Raw genomic sequence first — 21,140 nt, forward strand, 5'->3', positions numbered from 1 at the left:
GAAACTTTGTGTTCTAGATTGTTCATTGGATTAAACATTTTAAGATTGTTCCCTTTTAAGATAAATTCCTTTTTAACCCATGTTTATTTGAAATGTCCTATACAGAGCTTAGAGTAATGCCTGTTTCCATAATTTTGTTTTATTATTTTTTTTAGTCACAAAAGTAACACCTGCTAATTTTAAATAGATGAACAATCCAACATGTACAAAGTAAAAAACAAAAATTCACATACACATGCACTTCCTGACTCCCACCTTCATCAAATCCTCTTTTTTTCCCGTGTTGTATCCAGTTTTTATAGACTGATATGTATTTCTCTAACTTTTATCTATGTTCATATAAATGTACATAAGAATAGTTGTTTTAAAACATGTGCTATGTTTGTTTGTTGTTGATGGAATCATGTTATACAAACTGAAGTATACTTTTCTCACTTCATAGTATATTATTTTTCTAGTCAATAGATGGAAATCTAACTTGTTCTTTTTAAGGGCTAGATAAAATGTGATAGTATGGATGTACTCCCATCTAGTCTACCATTTTCTCATTGTTAGATAGTCATGCTATCTCCAGTTCCCCCACCCCCCACTATCCATGTGCTTAAATTAACATTCTTGTCTATGTACTATTGGTTATATTTATATTGAACAGATTGCCAAGAGTTAAATAGCTTGGTTGCAGGATATTGTATTTAGTTTTAATAACCAAATTATGTGACAGCATGTTAAACATCTTTTTTTGTTTATTGGCCATTTGAATTTTCTCCTTTATGAATTATATGCTGATATGCTTTGTGTATTCACCCACTGATTTATTCTTTTTTATAAACAATAATTTTAGGCACTCTTTAATATTAACCTTGACTTTTAGATATGTAACTAATATTTATCTTTATTTCTTATTTATCTTGTGTCTTTTATTTACAATATCTTTACTCTACAAACATTTAATATTTTTGTGTTTAGTTATTTCTATCTTATCCATTATGGATTTCTATATTTCTTATTTTTATTCCAAAATGTTTCCCAATCCCAATTTGTATACTATCTTTTAGTTTTTCTTCTAAAAATTTAATTTTTTATATTTAAATATAAAATGTTAAAATTAGCTTAATTTTGCCTTCTTCCAGATGGGTAGTCAGTTCAGTAAACAGAATTCATTATGTCAACTATTCTTTTCCCACTAAATTGGATGTGACTTATGCCATGTATTATGTTGTCATATGTTTGGGGCAAGCAGTTTGGGGAAGGAGAGGAATTCCCTCACTATCCATCATTAAGGAAATAGATATGACAGATGTAGCAGTTACATAGCAGGGAGGTTGAGGTAGGAGATGAGGTGGCAGGGAAATTGGCTAACACTGTAATTCCTTTAGTATTAATTTGCTGAATCATATTTTCTCTTTCTCCCTAAATTATACCATTTTAGTAGCACTTTATTATGAAACAGGAAATGATTGCAAATAGTTTGTACCACAAAAGATTTACAGATATGGCAAAGGTTTTTAAGTTGTTAAAAAAATATTTCCAGGTTTTCTTTAACAAAAAGAGAAATGTTAGCAATTTGTTGATATTTTTGGAAATTATAAGTGACTGCCAGAAGACTACTGGGAGATTTAAAAAAAATAAATATATTTAATCTGTCTTTTTAAGGTGATTTTTATTTTATTTTTTAAAGGTCAATTTGCTTTTTAATATACAGTTTAACTATATGTTTAAAAATATTTTTAATATAATTTATTGTCAAATTGGTTTCCATACAACACCCAGTGCTCATCCCAAGTGCCCTCCTCAATGCCCTCATCCACTTTCCCCTCTCCACCACCCCCCATCAAACCTCAGTTTGTTCTCTGTATTTGAATGTCTTATGGTTTGCCTTTCTCTCTCTCTCTGTGACTTTTTTTCCCCCTTCCCCTCCCCCATGGTCTTCTGTTAAGTTTATCAAGATCCACATATGAGTGAAAACATATGGTATCTGTCTTTCTTTGACTGACTTATTTCAATTAGCATATAGTGATAAGAATATACCTTGTTTTCAAAGATTCACACTAATGAGAAATCATTTCAGTATTGTTCTGTTGTTATATTTTGTTGCTGAAAATGTCTATTTTTACTCTCCATCTCGTAGACTTAAGTCTTTATTTAGCACAGGGAAATTTCTTCTGTTATTTCTTTGTTACCTCCTCATTTTCTTTCTATCTTCTTTGGAATTGTGAGTTTCATATGCTTCGGTCTCTGGATCTGTCCTCTCTGAGTCTTTTACCTTTCCTTCATGTTATTCATTTCTTTGTGCTGTATGAGACGTGCATTCTCTGTGTTTCTGCTGTGCATATGAGATGTGTATTCTACCTGATTAGTTATCATTTTTAAAAAAATTACCTATTGACATTTTAAGTTAAAAAATCACATTAATGGGGACAGAGAAAATCATAAATTCTAGGATTGTCATGTAGATTAAATAAGATAGTATATAAAAAATCATTTAGCATATAGTAGACAGGTTATATGTGATAGCTCTTGGTGATATGTGGCAGTTTTTAGTATTATGCTTTGCACAGAGCAACCCTTCTTTGTATTGTAAAGGCATATTATCATTTCCTTTATCTTTACAAACATAGGACAGTTTCCAGCTCATTGTTATGCTAACTTTATACAGTCTAAATTAATAAACAAAAAAATAAATAATGTTTTTTTTAACTGAGATTGCTTCTGCCATTAGACAAAGTTGTATGTAAACCTGGAAAAATATTAAACCAAAATAAACTTCCTTCCTATTCTATTTTCTCTTTCTCTTGAATCTCAAACTGTTTCTATTTTAATACAAGTTAATTTAACAACATGAATAACTAATTGAAAAAAGCCTGAGTTTTAGAAACAAGCTATGGACAACTAGATACAAGACAGAAAAATGTGCCATAGATCATGCTAATAATCAGAAAACTATGGCATTGGACAATGGTACCATGTCTTTATTTCATGGTATATGAAGCAACCAAATGTTATTGGCATAGTTTACTATTGCTGTCAAATGTAAACATTGCCCTAACTCCCAGATATTTTTTCTTTATGAAATACTATATGAGAGGGACTACTTCAAGATAACAAAATAGTCCATTTTTCCTAGTTGTAAGCATTTACTTAGTGATAGGGAAACACAAATATTTCTGAGTCATACAAAATCAAGCAGAAAATATAAATTTAACTCTGCAATACTTTTCATAGAATAGGAAGCTGGAAACATGGGCTCTTTATTTTTGGGAGCCTGTTTTATTGATTGTGGATGGATCAGAACATTTATCTATTGATTCAATCATCTATGTTAATTAATGAAACAGAAATTTTTACATTTTAATGTCTTTTGATTCTGAAAATCTTCTATTTTTGTGGCCTTTGAATGAAACCTGTAAGTGTGCCATTTTTCTAGTAGTATCTTAAGATATGGATTCTTTATTATTTTATCTTTTCAGTGTGAGATGTTATTTGTATATTTCTATAAACTGAAAGAATTTCTTATTTCAGTGATCAATGGGATCTGCTCCACTTCCATCAGAGAACTCATATTTTGATTGAGGAGAGAGTCAAACAAGTAATTCAAAAGGGATGAGTATAAGGAAAGAGACATGGATAGATTCTATAGTAGCAGAGAGGAAGGAATGATCAGTTTTTCCATGGACAGTGAAGGGGTATCTGGGAGGTTTCATTGAGAAGATAATAGTTAAATTAAAGCTTGGAAGATAGATAAGCATTCCCCTGGTGGACAAAAGACAGAAAGTCATTATAAATAGGAGGATGACTATGTCCAAAAGCAAGAAGACATAAAAACACATGGTATGTTTTATGAAATTCAAGTGGTTTAGTATTTTTTTTTTTGAGTATAAGGTTTAGGGTAGGGATTTGTTAGAAATGAGTTTGGATTAATATAATAAAGCAGATTATGTGGATGGTATGAGTTCTAAGGGATTTTCAGGTAGGATATACCTTTCAGGTAATCTATTTGTAATGTAGATACAGTTCAAATACTAAAACAACCCACCTGGGTTCACTAAAATAGGAACTTTATAAAAGCTATATAATATGACGTGCATGCCATCGTTTGTTACTTATTTCCCATGAGTATTTTGGGAACTATTTATGAACACATAAATAAGGTCAAAAGAACTCGGATATAGACAATGAAATTACATTTAAATTACATGTAAAACTAAAATTGTTAAGTATAAAAATGAATAATTACAAATACTAATAAAATAATGAGATTGAAGTAAACTTTAATTTTAAAATATTGATTTGGTGGGATTTGGGTAGAGGAGGAGGTGAGCTAGCTCTGAGCTGAGGCGGCAGCGGGTTGTGTAAGGAGTCTGTGGCTAGGGACCGGCACAGAGGCTGGCACAGAGAAACCATGGCCCTGCAGGACTTGGGCACCTTCTGCCTGTTGCTGCTGTACCTCCACAGGGCCTTGATTGCTAGGCAAGATTTCTATAAGATCTTGTGGGTGCCTCAAAGTGCATCTGTAAAAGACATTAAAAAGGCCCACAGGAAACTGGCCCTGCAGCTTCATCCTGGCTGGAACCCTGATGATCCTGGAGTTCAGGAGAAATTCCAGGATCTAGGTTCCACTTATTAGTTTCTGTCAGACAATGAGAAATGGAAACAATATGATAGTTAATAGTGAAAAGGGGATAAAAGATGGCATTAGGGCTCCCATGGGGACATTTTTTCCATACTTCTTTGGAGATTGTGATTTCATGTTTGGAGGAACCCCTTATCAGCAAGACAAATTTTCTAAGAGGAAGTGATATTATTGTAAATCTAGAAGTTCCTTTGGATGAAGTATATGCAGGAAATTTTGTGGAATTAGTTAGAAACAAACCTGTGGCAAGGCAGTTTCCTGGCAAACAAAAACGCAACTGCCAGCAACAATGTGGACTACACAGCTGGGCCCAGGGTGCTTCCAAATGACCCAAAGGTGGTCTGTAATGAATGCCCTAATGTCAGACTAGTGAATGAAGAACAAACACTGGAGGTAGAAATAGAACCTGTGGTGAGAGATGGCATGGAGTATCCTTTTATTGGGGAAGGTGACCCTCACGTGGATGGAGAGCCGGGAGACCTGCGGTTCAGAATCAAAGTTGTCAAGCACCCAGTATTTGAAAGGAAAGGAGATTTATGTACAAATGTGACAATCACACTAGTTGAGTCTCTGGTGGGCTTTGATATGGATATTACTCACTTGGATGGCCACAGTGTACTTATTTTCCAGGATAAGGTGACCAGACTAGGAACCAAGGTATGGAAGAAAGGAGAGGGCCTCCCCAACTTTGACAACAACAACATCAAGAATTCTTTGATAATCACTTTCCATGTAGATTTTCCAAAAGAACAGTTAACAGGGGAAGCAAGAGAAGGTATCAAACAGCTACTGAAACAAGGATCACTGCAGAAGGCATACAATGGACTACAAGGATATTAAGAGTGAATAAAATTGGACTTTGTTTAACATAAATGAATCCATGAAATTTATTATCAACAGGGTGTGTGTGTGTGTGTGTGTGTGTGTGTGTGTGTGTGTGTTTTGTTCTTATTTTCAATATGCAAGCTTGGCTTAAATTTTTCTCCTAATGATCATCATGAAATGAATAAGTGGGTTTAAGAATTTGTTCATTTGTGTTCAGAAACGAATGAGCAGCAAAAAGTTTAATAATACCTCTCCCTTTGGAGATTTAATGGATTTAATGGATTTAATCCCCTTGGAGATTTGGAGATTTAATGTCTGGTGCTGCCACCTGAGACTCAAGAATTAAAGCTGCAAGAGAACTCCAGGAGCAAAAACAAACAAACAAACAAACAAACAAACAAACAAACCCCCACAATATAAAGGGTTGATTGTTAGCTATTTCATTCAAATGCCATTTCATTCAAAATGCCAACAGAAGTGTGTTTTTAAATACATTTTGTTGCTAATTTTTTTTTTTTTTTTTTGCAATTCCAACACAAAGTAACTGAAATACGAACACAGTCTAGGGGTGCCTGGGTGGCTCAGTTGGTTAACCTTTGGACTTCGGCTCAGGTCATGATCTCACAGTTTGTGAGTTCAAGCCCGGTGTGGGGCTCTCTGTTGTCAGCACAGAGCCTGCTATAGATCCTCTCTTCTCTTCTCTCCAGGCCCCTCCCCAATACGTGCTCTGTCTCTGTCTCTCTCTCTCAAAAATAAATAAACATTAAAAAAAACAGTCTAATGTTTCATCTATTTATCATTAATGGAACAATTCAAGTGGAAAATCAAAAGTTGGCTGCATAGTAATTTGGTCCAAATAAGACAACTCTATAAATATTTGGAAAATTGAAAGTATTTTTATCTTTTCTTAGAGGTAAAGTTCTTTAAGAGTTCAGATAAATGAAGGATTATTTCTAGTTGGAAAGGGTAGCATTTTAGAGTTGGGATTATGAATGGTGGACATGCATTAGTAAGTTTGAAGACTTACAATAAATGAAATATATTCAGGAAAAATAGAATGAAATACTATTTACCAACAGACCAGAAATTTGTACCTAGTACCTCAAGAAAAAAGAAATTGTTGGCTTCCATAACTGAAGAGTCATGTATGACTGTATCCAAGGGTTCAATGTCATCACTAATCTCTGTCTTACTCACTGTTGGCTCCATTTTAAGGCAAGTCCCTCCTTACCTCAGTACAGGCCAGCATTCTCAGACATACATGCCATTCTCTTAGTAGTCTCTGCAAGAAGAAGCCTTCTCTTTCACTATTATCCCAACATACTCCCCATAATTAGCTATGTTTGCTTTAACTGAGATTCCAAGCTCTTTTCTGACCTAATCAACACGGCTGGTGGTTAATTCCTGGGCTTGGGTCATGAAATTCCTTAAAGTGCAGAAACAGGGATAACCTGAAAATTATATGATTTTAGGGTTGGGAAGCACTTCCTCAAATGAAAATCTAATAGATCCTGGGCTGGGAAATATAGTAGTTATCTGTTGTCATCAACTTATATTTTACTGTTTTTATTTTGAACTTGGTACAAATGGAGTATCTGTGACCTTTTATTTTATCAAAATTAACTAGAACAGAGAGCACTAAGATATGTTCTTGCTTGAGGAAATCTTACATTTCAAGTGTTATAGGTTCACAGTAGACTTACATGATTGTAATCTTCCTTTTCTGATACAAGTGACTGCAGACTCACTCTTGAACTTATGTTCCTCATGAACTGATAGTCTGTAATATAAAAGGGCTACAGTACAAGAGGAAATTGGGATCAGAGAGGAGAAAACATGGTATAATGGGAAGGCAATTTTATCACAAAATTTAAAACGTTAAATATTTACATACAACCTACCTTGATTCAAACAAATATTTTCTAGTTCCTGTATTTCCCTGCTGTTAAGGGGCTCAAAAAATAGTGCAAAAAATTAATAAATTAAAGGATTGTTACAGTGTAGTAAATATATTATTAGAGGGTACTATGGGAACCAAGAAAAGGAACATTTTTCTAGGGTGTAAAATGGGATGCAAATGTGTTTTGGAAGAAAGTATGGTCTCTAAGGATTATTGAAACATAATTTCAATGTTCTCCAATAATTTAAATATGAAATTTCTTAACAGTTAAAACGAGTAATAGAGAAAAAAGGTATTTTAGGTTTCATTTCCTATAAATTGCTTTAGTGGGAACATATTCCACTGACCTCTCTCTCATAATTTCCAGCTTATTAATTTTAGACTATTTTGTCCTCTACATTAACAGTGAAGGATAGAATTTTAGAATGTAGGAATAATAACAAAACTAGAAAATAAGTTTTAAAAGGATACTGTGAATAAGGCATTTCTTTTGCAATTCTCTGAGTACTCAGCAAAGCTCTGGTTTTACTCAATGAGTAATTAGAAAAACACTTCTCTACACAACTGTCTTTATCAGATGGCAGAAAATCTCAATGGAAATGGGAAGGGAAATATCAATGTATGGGTTCCTGCTTCTTTCCAGATGTCAGATTATCTATTCCCTGGACTCTCACATAGGATAATTTAGTTCTTGTCTCAGCTTTACCAGTTAATCAGTCCATGGGTAGTCTTAGGTACTTTTTTTAAATTTCCTCAGCCATAAAATGGGAATAATATTCACATTTCTTACTTTAGTAAACAGACATGACTGCTTTCTTTTTCTTCCCTTCCCCTCTTCCCTCTCTCTGCTTCTTCCTTCTATTCCATCTTTTTTTTTTCCCTGAAAACATTTCATTAGAGCCCACTAAATACCTGGCATTGTGATTAGTGCTGGGGTGCAAAGATTAAAATGGCATTGTTCTTTTCCTCAAGAGATCAAGGGCAGTTAGGGAAACCAAATAATGAACAAGTAATGTCAATATAATATGATCTGTGTTCTAGAAGAGGAGGGAGTCATACCTCAGGCCACTAATAGTATTTTAATAATTGAGAAAAGAAAAATATACGTCTGCATCACATACACAGAAATCCTTGTAAAATCAAACCTGAAGTGGAGTAAATAGCAGTTACTTTAGCATATTAAATTACTCAATGAGTCATGAGTAATGAGTTCAATTACTCAGTGAGCTATATCATAGTACACATTCACTGGGCCTTTTGAAGTGGTGTAAGAGAACTTTTTTCACATTGATATTAGTGCTGCACTCTCTCTAACTGTTCCATAGCAGTGACCATGAGTTACTAATATTTCAGAGCTCTGGTGGGGATTAAAATGTGTATGAAAGTGCTAGTCTTGTGTTCATAGCATTTTAAAAATTTCATTTACTGATATGTTCAACAAATACTTATTGTAGACGTACTGTATGTAGTGCAGTGGCTAAGCATTGAGAAAACAATGCAAATACACACATACACACATGCACACATAGGGGAATATTATTTAGCTTTGAAAAAGAAGGAAATATTATCATTTGCAACATTATGCTAGTGAAATAAGTCAGATACGGAGAGACAAGTTCTGCATGATCTCACTTGTATGTGGACTCTAAAGTAGTCAGACTCACAGAAGAAGTAAATAGAAGGGTGGTTACTAGGGGCAGGGTAGAGAGGAAAATTGGAAAGTGTTGATCAAAGTGTACAAAGTTTCAGTTACACAGGAAGAATAAGTTCTGGAGATCTAATGTATGGTAAAGTGACTATAGTTAACAATTCTGTGTTGTACACTTGAAATTTGCTAAGAGGGTACATCTTTTAAAGTGTTCTCACCAGAGAAAAAGGAGAGAGAAAGGAAATGGTAATTATGAGGTGATGGATATGTTAATTAGCTTGATTGTGGTGATCATTTTACAATGTTTACACGTACATATCAAAATATCAACTTGTACACTTTTAATATATACAGTTCCTGTTTGTCAATTATACCTCAATAAATCTGAAAAAAATACAATTCCATTAAGAGATTAGTAAAAAAAAAATAATAGTGGGATTATTCCAAGATTAGAAATAGAAAGAAAAGAGCAGGTTTGCATGGGAGGAAGAGATGATGAATTTAATATTGCGTATGTTGAATTTGAAACAGTACTAAGTGTCTGGCATTCAAAAGTGCAATCTGGTTTATCAGTTTTGGAGTCCTTCGGCACATAGGTAGACACCCTCAACAATTTCTTGTTCTTTTTTAAAAAATGTCTTTTGCTGTGAAATGACATGAATCATAAAGGACATCTCTAAAATCTAATAAATTATATCAGTTTATACTTAGAAAAAAAAGATGGTTTATGTGTGTGTTAGCAAACACTTGACCATATAATACTTGTATATGAAAGTAAGCTAATCCATTTCTTCTTTTCTAATATCACACAGTGTTGTTCAATATAAGAGGTTACTGGAAAGGTAGAAGGATAGAATATGAATCAAGAAACAATCCATTTATATGTGGAAAGAGAACTAAAGGGTCTCGAAACTGTGGGATCATTATTATCTGTTTGGTTTCTTTATATCATAACAGAGCTATTATTATTTACCAGTCTTCCTGGGTACCAGAAATTATACCTTTATTCTAGTAAAAGGTTAAGTGTTTTATTCACTGTGTGCACTCTTCCTCACACCCAGACTTTAAGTAGTAGTTGTTTCAAATTCATGTCATAAAAAAAATAGATAAAAGATGTCCAAGATAGTCTTTTTTACTCCCTTTCAAAACAAATCAGGTAATCACCCGTATTTGAATGAAAAGTTAAAATAAAACCAAGTAAATATATTTTATCGAATAGAAAGTCTCTCATTGTCTAGGAAGATCAATACCAGGATTATGTTTGCTGATGAAAAGAAATGCTACAGAGAATAATAATAAGAATCACAATTTCCCATTTGCATGTGTTTTTTCCTAAAGTGTTTCACAGTTTAATTCTCATAACAACTTGTGAAGTAGGTAGGGAAGATACTATTATTCCCATTTTACAGATACTCAACTTCCTTAGGATTTAGCTATTATTCAAAATTAGTGAGTTGGAAACTGGGATCTAGAGTCCACAAGAAGTACTGTGGAAGTTTTGGAAGTAACACAAATTATGAAGTTTAAAGATACAGTACATTAAAAATACACAAAATTGGTACATTTCCCTAGCAGTAAAGTGAAGGGTTTAACCAAATATGTCTAAGGTCTTGTTTATGCTAACATCCTATCAATTATTCCATGAACAAATGTTGTGTCCACTATATACACTTCCTATTGCCCAGAAGTTTAGTGGATCATTTCCGGCCATGATGTATGTTGTTTCAGTATCCATTCCAGAGACAAGGATTGCTAACCTCTCAATAATTTCATAATTCTCCATATTATTGTATCTTGAGAATAAATAATTGCTTTGTACAGGAATGAATATTATTGTCATTAATTTATGTCTTATATGACAGCTACTTTCAAGCATTATTTGAGATGACTAAATAACCATAGCCTGCATTAACTGAGATCTTATTCTGTACCAGGATATATGGGCTCTACATGCATTTTATAAATTAATACTCCAATAGTGCTGCAAGATAGGTAATAAGAGTATTCATATTATCCTTATTTTACAGATTAGAAAGTATAGACATAAAGGAATCGAATGATACAGTGAAAAAGGCTAAGGATTAAATTCCTGTCTAGGTCTGGTTAACTCCAAAGGCTACCTGCTATGGAGTGTCTCTAACATAAAACATACATGTAATGTGGAGGAAAAAAAAAACAGAATAAAAGCTTTTAGAAAGAGAATATAGATGGCAATAGCTTAGTTGGTATAAGTATCTACCATATCCAGCTCTAAATTTCCTGACAAAGCAAAAAATACAAAAGTGTTTGTGTTGGGAATGATCAATATAACAAATAGAAACATTCAGTTTTTTCTTGATAGTAACTTTTAGAACTGTTTTGTTGTACCTCTATACAATAGATATATTAAATAAGACAGTGTTCTACATCTTTTATAAAAGATTTTGCAAGGACATAGAAATCTTCTTTGAATGGATGAGTACTTGCTTGAGATTTGCTGTACTCTTAACTTGGTGGTTTGCTATTTTTTGATCAAATATTAGAATCTTTTAAATCAGTATTTCTTCAGAAATTTTTCTGCCCTATTTTTAGCCCTCTTGCTTTATGGAACTCTGGTTTTATATTTTTTAGACACCTTGATAATGCCTCACATTTCACTGAGGATTTTTTTTCTCCTTTGTGTCCTGTTTGGATGTTTTTACTAACTCTGTTCAAGTTCAGTGATCTTTTCTTCTGTTGTCTCCAGTCTGTCATTAATATTTTCAATAAATTTTTTATTGTATATTTTGTATTTTTCAGTTCTAGAATTTTTATTTCATTCTTTTAAGCAGTTTTCCAGTCTGTCCTGAAATTCCCCAGTTGTTTTCCCACTATAGTAATTTTTTTTCATTTATATGTGTTAACATAATTCTTCATAGTTGTTTTAAAGTCCTTCTCTGCTAATTACAATTTCTGGGATTTCTTTTTTTTTATTTCATTTTTTTTTTTGAAATTTACATCCAAATTAGTTAGCATATAGTGCAACAATGATTTCAGGAGTAGATTCCTTAATGCCCGTTACCCATTTAGCCCATCCCCCTCCCATAACCCCCCCCAGTAACCCTCAGTTTGTTATCCGTATTTATGACTCTCTTCTGTTTTATCCCCCTCCCTGTTTTCATATTATTTTTGTTTCCCTTCCCTTATGTTCATTTGTTTTGTCTCTTAAAGTCCTCCTATGAGTGAAGTCATATGATTTTTGTCTTTCTCTGACTGACTAATTTCACTTAGCATAATACCCTCCAGCTCCATCCACGTAGTTGCAAATGGCAAGATTTCATTCTTTTTGATTGCTGAGTAATACTTCATTGTATATATATATATATACCACCTCTTCTTTATCCATTCATCCATCAGTGGACATTTGGGCTCTTACCATACTTTGGCTATTGTTGATAGTGCTGCTGTAAACATGGGGGTGCATGTGTCCCTTCGAAAAAACACACCTGTATCCCGTGGACAAATGACTAGTAGTGCAATTGCTGGGTCATAGGGTAGTTCTGTTTTTAGTTTTTTGAGGAACCTCCATACTGTTTTGCAGAGTGGCTGCACCAGCTTGCATTGCCACCAACAATGCGAAAGAGATCCTCTTTCTCCGCATCTGTTGTTGCCTGAGGTGTTAATGTTAGCCATTCTGACAGGTGTCAGGTTAGGTATCTCATGGTGGTTTTGATTTGTATTTCCCTAATGATGAGTGATGTTGAGCATTTTTTCATGTGTCGGTTGGCCATCTGGATGTCTTCCTTGGAGAAGTGTCTATTCATGTCTTTTGCCCATTTCTTCACTGGATTATTTGTTTTTTGGGTGTTGAGTTTGATAAGTTCTTTATAGATTTTGGAAATTAACCCTTTATCTGATATATCATTTGCAAATATCTTCTCCCAATCTGTCGGTTGCCTTTTAGTTTTGCTGATTATTTCCTTCACTGTGCAGAAGTTTTTATTTTCATGAGGTCCCAATAGTTCATTTTTGCTTTTGTTTCCCTTGCCTCCAGAGACGTGTTGAGTAAGAAGTTGCTGCAGGCTAGATCAAAGAGGTATTTGCCTGCTTTCTCCTCGAGGATTTTGATGGCTTCCTGTCTTACATTTAGGTCTTTCATTCATTTTGAGTTTATTTTTGTGTATGGTGTAAGAAAGTGTTCCAGTTTCATTCTTCTGCATGTCGCCGTCCAGTTTTCCCAGCACCATTTGCTGAAGAGACTGTCTTTATTCCATTGAATATTCTTTCCTGCTTTGTCACAGATTAGTTGACCATACTTTTGTGGGTCCATTTCTGGGTTCTCTGTTCTGTTCCATTGATCTGAGTGTCTGTTCTTGTGCCAGTACCATACTGTCTTGATTACAGCTTTGTAGTATAGCATGAAGTCTGGGATTGTGATGCCTCCTGCTTTGGTTTTCTTTCTCAAGATTGCTTTGGCTATTCAGGGTCTTTTATGGTTCCATACAAATTTTAGGATTTTTTGTTCTAGCTCTGTGAAGAATGCTGGTGTTACTTTGATAGGGATTGCATTGAATATGTAGATTGCTTTGGGTAGGGTCAACATTTTAACAATATTTGTTCTTCCTGTCCAGGAGCATGGAATCTTTTTCCATTTTTTTGGTGTCTTCTTCAATTTCTTTCATATGTTTTCTATAGTTTCCATTGTATAGATTTTTCACCTCTTTGGTTAGATTTATTCCTAGGTATTTTATGGCTTTTGGTGCAACTGTAAATGGGATCGATTCCTTGATTTCTCCTTCTGTCGCTTCATTGTTGGTGTATAGGAATGCAACCGATTTCTGTGCGTTGATTTTATATCCTGCAACTCTGCTGAATTCATGAATCAATTCTAGCAGTTTTTTGATGGAATCTTTTGGGTTTTCCATATAGAGTATCATGTCATCTGTGAAGAGTGAAAGTTTGACCTCCTCCTGGATAATTTGGATGCCTTTTATCTCTTTGTGTTGTCTGATTGCAGAGGCTACGACTTCCAATACTATGTTGAATAACCACAGCGAGAGTGGACATCCCTATCTTGTTCCTGAGCTTAGGGGGAAAGCTCTCAGTTTTTCTCCATTGAGGATGATATTAGTGTTGGGTCGTTTATATATGGCTTTCATGATCTTGAGGTATGCTCCTTCTATCCCTACCTTCTTGAGGGTTTTTATCAAAAAAGGAAGCTGTATTTTGCCAAATGCTTTCTCTGCTTCTATTGAGAGGATCATATGGTTCTTGTCCTTTCTTTTATTGATGTGATGAATCACGTTAATTGTTTCGCGGATATTGAACCATCCCTGCGTCCCAGGTATAAATCCCGCTTGGTCGTGATGAATAAATTTTTAATATATTGTGGGATCCGGTTGGCTAATATCTTGTTGAGGATTTTTGCATCCATGTTCATCAGGGAAATTGTTCCATAGGTCTCCTTTTTAGTGGAGTCTCTGTCTGATTTTGGAATCAAGGTAATGCTGGCTTCATAGAAAGAGTTTGGAAGTTTTCCTTCCATTTCTATTTTTTGGAACAGCTTCAAGAGAATAGGTGTTAACTGTTCCTTAAATGTTTGGTAGAACTCCCCTGGAAAGCCATCTGGCCCTGGACTCTTGTTTTTTGGCAGATTTTTGATTACTAATTCAATTTCCTTACTGGTTATGGGTCTGTTCAAATTTTCTATTTCTTCCTGTTTCAGTTTTGGTAGTGTATGTTTCTAGGAATTTGTCCATTTCTTCCAGATTGCCCATTTTATTGGCATATAATTGCTTATAATATTCTCTCATTATTGTTTTTATTTCTGCTGTGTTGGTTGTGATCTCTCCTCTTTCATTCTTGATTTTATTTATATGGGTCCTTTCCTTTTTCTTTTTGATCAAACTGGCTAGTGGTTTATCAATTTTGTTAATTCTTTCAAAGAACCAGCTTCTGGTTTCATTGATCTGTTCTACTTTTTTTTTTTTTTTTTTTTTTTGGTTTCGATAGCATTGATTTCTGTTCTAATCTTTATTATTTCCTGTCCTCTGTTGTTTTTGGGTTTTATTTGCTGTTCTTTTTCCAGCTCCTTAAGGCATAAGGTTAGGTTGTATATCTGAGATCTTTCTTCCTTCTTAGAAAGGCCTGGATTGCTATATACTTTCCTCTTATGACTGCCTTAGCTGCGTCCCAGAGGTTTTGGGTTGTGGTGTTATCATTTTCATTGACTTCCATATACTTTTTAATTTCCTCTTTAACTGCTTGGTTAGCCCATTCATTCCTTAGTAGGATGTTCTTCAGTCTCCAAGTATTTGTTACCTTTCAAAAATTTTTTTTGTGGTTGATTTTGAGTTTCATAGTGTTGTGGTCTGAAAATATGCATAGTATGATCTCGATATTTTTCTATTTACTTAGGGCTGATTTGTGTCCAGGATATGGTCTATTCTGGAGAATGTTCCATGTGCACTGGGAAGAATGTATACTCTTCTGTTTTAGGATGAAATGTTCTGAAAATATCTGTTAAGTCCATCTGGTCCAGTGTGTCATTCAAAGCCATTGTTTCCTTGTTGATTTTTTTATTAGATGATCTGTCCATTGCTTGAGTGGGGTGTTGAAGTCTCCTACTATTATGGTATTACTATTGATGAGTTTCTTTATGTTTGTGATTAATTGATTTATATATTTTGGTGCTTTTACATTTGATGCATAAATGTTTACAATTGTTAGGTACAACTTCTGGGATTTCTGTGAGTCTTTTTATTGACTGATTTTTCTTTGGTCTGTGTGTCACTTTTAAAAAGTTTATTTGCAAAATTAAAAAAAATAATAAAAATTTATTTGTATGTCTAGATATTTTTTATTGTATACTGTATATTACAGGTAATATGCTATGAAGATGCTGAATTTTAATATATTCCTCTGAAGAGTCCTGGGGTTTGTTCTAACAACAGTTAACTTGAATGAATAAGGTTTGGCTTTATGCTTTCTTCATGGGGTCTGTTTCAGTTTTGCCATTAGTCTTAGGGCAAATATTTTAATTCTAAAGCTTAATTTGTTTTCCTAGAATGTGGCCATTCTGGGATATTAATGGAAAACTCAAGGTTTTGGAACTCACATTCCAAATTCTGTCTCCCCTGTGGTAGGCAGAAACTGAAATATCTACTCTGATACCACTGTACTACCAAACCTAGTGCAGAATGTCCAAGTGAGTATTCTATACTTATCTTGTACAGACCATGTGCTGAGGAAATTTCTCCTTTATTTTCCAAAGTGTTACCTAGATGGGATCACTTGAGTTGCTCCATAAAAGTGTTTTTCTTAGCTATGCTTCTGAAAGGTGGAGGTAGAAAATACAGAGCCAACTTTTTTCATTTGTCCTGTCTTTGGGTATCCTTCAGATTTACCCAGTGTCCAACTGTGGTGATCTCCATATTTTCCATTCATATTTCACCTTGTCTACAAATTTCCCCCAGGGTCCTGGTGAACTTTTGGTGAAGGTGAAGTCAGGTTATGCCCCAGAAACTCTGTTTAGTTTATTTTCTCCCAGGAGCCTTATTCTTATTGCTGCATTATTGACTTTTCCTACAGAATCAGATTTATTCTTGTGATCAATTTGTTCAAAGTGGAATAAAATATGTTTAAGGATACATACATGGGTGACAAAATGATAAAGAAATATTAAAGAATTATTAACATGGAAGACAGTGGTAATCTGTATAGGTAAAGGAGAAGATTATGATTAAGGAGGGGCTCACAGGATTCCTGAGGCACTGGTAAAAGTTTTTTTTATTAATCTGTATATATGGTTAATCACTGTGTTATGATTCTTTAAACTATACTTATTTGTTTTATACACAATTTGTATACACAATTGTGTATTTCCCAATTTTTAAAGGGAAAACAACTTAGTACAACTGAAAAAAGGACAAAAGAAAGGAAAGGAAAGAATGAGATGTTAGAAAATGACTTCTAGTTATACATTTATATTGTACATAGGAAAACTAATATGCTATTTTCAGAAAGTACCTTGCTCAACAAGTAGTTATTGATGATGAAATTCCAATAAGCAATTAATTAAATAATGTCCTTCCCTGTGGAAATAAAAAGCAAACATTTAAAGTGTGATATACCAGGGCTCATATTCTACCTCTGAGAGATTTTAGTAGTGTGATTTGGGGCAGATTATTTAATCTCTCCAAAGTTCGGTTTCCTCAACTATAAAATGAGGATAAAAGTAACTGCCTCACAGAACTGTTGTAAGGAATAATGAGTTAGCATATATAAAGTACTTCCTAACACAGTAGGTTCTCAATAAATATGTCCACCAATCCCCCCACCCTAAAATTTATCCCCATAGGTATTGAACAACTAGGGATAAGAGTCAAATCCATAGCCAAATTAAATTCTTTGTATTAATTATGAGAGGCTTCTTCAATTCAGCTTTCTTGGAAATTTGTTTTTTATTTTAGATTCAATAATTACTCGTGATGTCCCATTGTTATTACATACCCAATTATTTCATCCTTCAATATCCTTAAAATTAGTGCCTCAGAGGGGTGCCTGGGTGGCTCAGTTGGCTAAGTGTCTAACTCTTGATTTCGGCTCATGTCATGATCTCATCGTTCACGGGTTTGAGGCCTGCATCAGGCTCTGCACTGACGGCATGGAGCCTGCTTGGAGTTCTTTCTCTCCCTCTCTCTCTCTCTCTCTCTCTATCTCTCTCTCTGCCCTTCCCCTACTCTCTCTCGAACTCTTTCAATATAAATAAATGAACATTTAAAAAAATCAAAACCTCAGATACTTTAATTGTTATTAAAGCACATGAAAATAGAGGATAGAAAAATAAAACAAAACAGAGGATAGGATCCATGTGTAAGGAAGAAACAGATTGGATGTGAACAATTGAACTATGAAAAAGGGACTCACAGCAAGTTTACACAAAGTCCTCCCTGTTTTAGTGGTTCACATGATAGAATTTCCTTGTATTAATCAGCAGCTTCCCAAGAATATAGCCCTATGAAGAAGCATGTAGCCTCAAGAGCTATTGCTGTACCTAGAATGAATCTTTGATGACACAGAAAATATTTTCCACAGGTTAGCAAAGGCCATTTAAAGATACATGGAAAAATCTCTTTGGATTTTTTTCTAAGGCTAAATTTATGCAAAAACATTTTATTTTTATTTTTTTAATGTTTATTTATTTATTTTGAGAGAGCATGCATACTCTTTTTCTCTTGATGAATCTGGCTAAAGCTTATCAATTTTGTTTATGTTTTCAAAGAACCAGCTCTTGGTTTCACTGATCTTTTTCCTTCCTTCCTTCCTTCCTTCCTTCCTTCCTTCCTTCCTTCCTTCTCGTTAGTTCATTCATTCGTTTGTTCCATTTATTTCTGCTCCGGTCTTTATTAACTCCTGCCTTATACAAACTTTGGACACCATTTGTTCTTATTTTTCTAGTTCCTTTATGTGTAAGGTTATATTGTTTATTTGGGATTTTTCTGGTTTCTTGAGGTAGGCGTGTATCACTATAAAATTCCGTCTTAAAAGTGTTTTTGCTGTGTCCCAAAGATTGAGCCATTGTGTTTCCATTTTCATTTGTGTCAAGATATTTAAAACAATTTTTTAAAATGTCTTCATTGACCCATTGATTGTGTGGTAGTATATTGTTTAGCTTCCACATGTTTGTGTTTTTTCCTGTTTCCCCCCGCCCTTCTAATTGTTTTCTAGTTTGATATCATTGTGGTCAGAAAAGGTACTTGATATGATTTGAATCTTGTTAAATTTATTGAGACTTGTTTTATGTCTTAACATATGATCTGTGCTGGAGAATGTTGTATATGCACTTGAAAGAATGTATATTCTGCTGTTTTTGGATGGGATGTTCTATATATATCTGTTAAGTCCATCTGGTTTAATGTGTCATTCAAAGCCACTGTTTCCTTATTGATTTTCTTTTTTTTTAATTTTTTTTTAAGTTTATTCATTTTTCAGAGAGAGAGAGAGAGACAGAGTATGAGCAGGGGAGGGGTAGAGAGAGAGGGAGACACAGAATCCGAAGTAGGCTCCAGGCTCCGAGCTGTCAGCACAGAGCCTGACGCGGGGCTCGAACTCACAAACTGTGAGATCATGACCTGAGCTGAAGTCGGACGCTCAACCGACTGCACCACCCAGGCGCCCCAATCTGTCTTTATGATCTATCTATCCATGGATATACGTGCGATGTTAAAGTCCCCTACTATTACTGTATCACTATCACTTTCCCTTTATATATGATAATATTTATATATTTAGGTGATCCTATGTTAGGTACATAGATATTTTGAATTATTATATTCTCTTGTTGGATTGTTCCCTTTATCTCTGACTCTGAACTGTACTATTGATTACGCTTATATAATGCAGCTCTAGGGACTCACCCAGTTGCTGTCCTCACCTTGCCTCCAAACACAAAGCTGCCTTAGCATATCAAAGCCAGATTTTTCTAGACTGGTAATAGAAGAACATCCCCATGGAGGTAGGAATAGCTGTATCTTACAGCCATAATTTCTTCTCCCCAGATTGAATTTTTTCTTCTATATTTTTCAACAGTAGTGCTGTCCTCACCTCTGGTCTCAGGAATTTGTTTCTCTAAAACATGGATCAAAGTATGACTATAGAAACTTTCCTTCATTTTTCAGTAACATGAATCTAGAAATTCTTATCAAATATTTGTTAATTGTTGACTGTTCCCCTGGCACTGTTCTGAGCCTAGGGGAACGTAGTAGTCAACACAGCAGACAAACATACCTATTCGCATGGAGCTTGCATTCTTGTGTAGATCAGAAAGTAACATTTAAAAGTAGATTTACCAAACACATGGGAAAATACAAGGGAAAGATATAGAGCTGGTAACGTGTAATTTAATAACCTTGCTCATAAACCTGTCCTCTTCTCTGTCCTTAGCCAATGACCTATGCTAGAGGGTTCTTAACAAGTCTTTGTCTCAAACTGTCATCAGATGTTTCTTTTCTAACACGTAGGAGTGTCTTTAATCTTGACTGACTCTTGCAAGTCAAAATGGGAAGTGTGGGACCTAGAAATACATCTTACAAAAATCAGCGTCTTGTCTCAGAACTAGTCTCACTGCCTTTCAAAGGGTAGTAGAGACTGATCAACTGCTCACAGTTTATGTCATCTTTCCATCATCTAAGAGCAACAGCATTAAGTAAGCAATGATATTCAGTTAACACAAAATGAGTGCTGGGGCTATGTACATACTGCAGTTATGTAGTGGGAAGAATGGAAGTATTTAATCACATAGCCACATGCACACACATATACATAGAAGCATGACATTTTAATTTAGTTGCTAAGTTTATCCTTTGTTTTATTGGTAAGTACACAATTCTGTAAAAATATTCTTCCTCTCACAGAACATGACTCAAAAATTTATGTATTCTGGGATATTTTAGGATTTGTTATTTAAGATGGCATGCATACATGCTACATACACACATACTTGTAATAAGTAATTTGACTAGCTTAGCTGGGTTCAGAACCTGCTGGTATCAATAACATCCTCCTTCCACTTTCTTTGGGTTAGCTATATTTTTTGACCATGCAAAGAGTTTTACCATGAGTTTATTTGCCTTGAGTGTATATGCTCTTTTGCTGTCAGGACTCCTAAAGAATAAAATGTAGATATTTATTATTTCTTATCCTATCTTTAGCTAGAGCATAATTTGACAGATGCCTTATATATATTTTAGAGAGTTATTTAAGAGGGATTGTTTCTTTATGTGATATAGAACATTTTTAAGTTTATTTATTTTTATTTTTAGTAATCTCTACACCCACTGTGGGGCTCGAACTCACAACCCTGAGATCAATAGTCTCAGGCTCCTCTGATTTAGCCAGCCAGGTGCCCTAAGAACATTTTAAAGGTTTATTCTCTAGAAAACACTTCAATTTTAAATCTGTGGCAAATTGTCAGGTTCTGTTCCATTTATTTTTCAATGCTGTTAGGATACTGTCATGCTGTGCACTTTTCAGAGGTACATTGCATTTGGGGATGATTGAAAGCTCCAGGTATCAGTGATTCTATCAAATCTGGTTACATTTCTGCCTTTGGGAATGATTGAAATCTCTAGGTATCAGGGATTCTATCAAATCTGGTTGCATTCCTGCCTTCTTAAAAC

At 34.4% G+C, this 21,140-nt stretch overlaps 1 long non-coding RNA gene and 1 pseudogene across 1 annotated transcript in view; both read left to right on the forward strand.

Moving 5' to 3' along the window:
• Positions 1–21,140, forward strand: part of LOC122229739 — a 237,298-nt gene that overhangs the window by 180,492 nt on the left and 35,666 nt on the right. The gene's annotated exons all lie outside the window — the stretch shown is intronic.
• On the forward strand, positions 4,400–5,491 carry LOC122229736 (annotated as a pseudogene).

This window comes from Panthera leo, chromosome C2 (assembly GCF_018350215.1).
Source record: "Panthera leo isolate Ple1 chromosome C2, P.leo_Ple1_pat1.1, whole genome shotgun sequence".
Lineage (NCBI taxonomy): Eukaryota > Metazoa > Chordata > Mammalia > Carnivora > Felidae > Panthera > Panthera leo.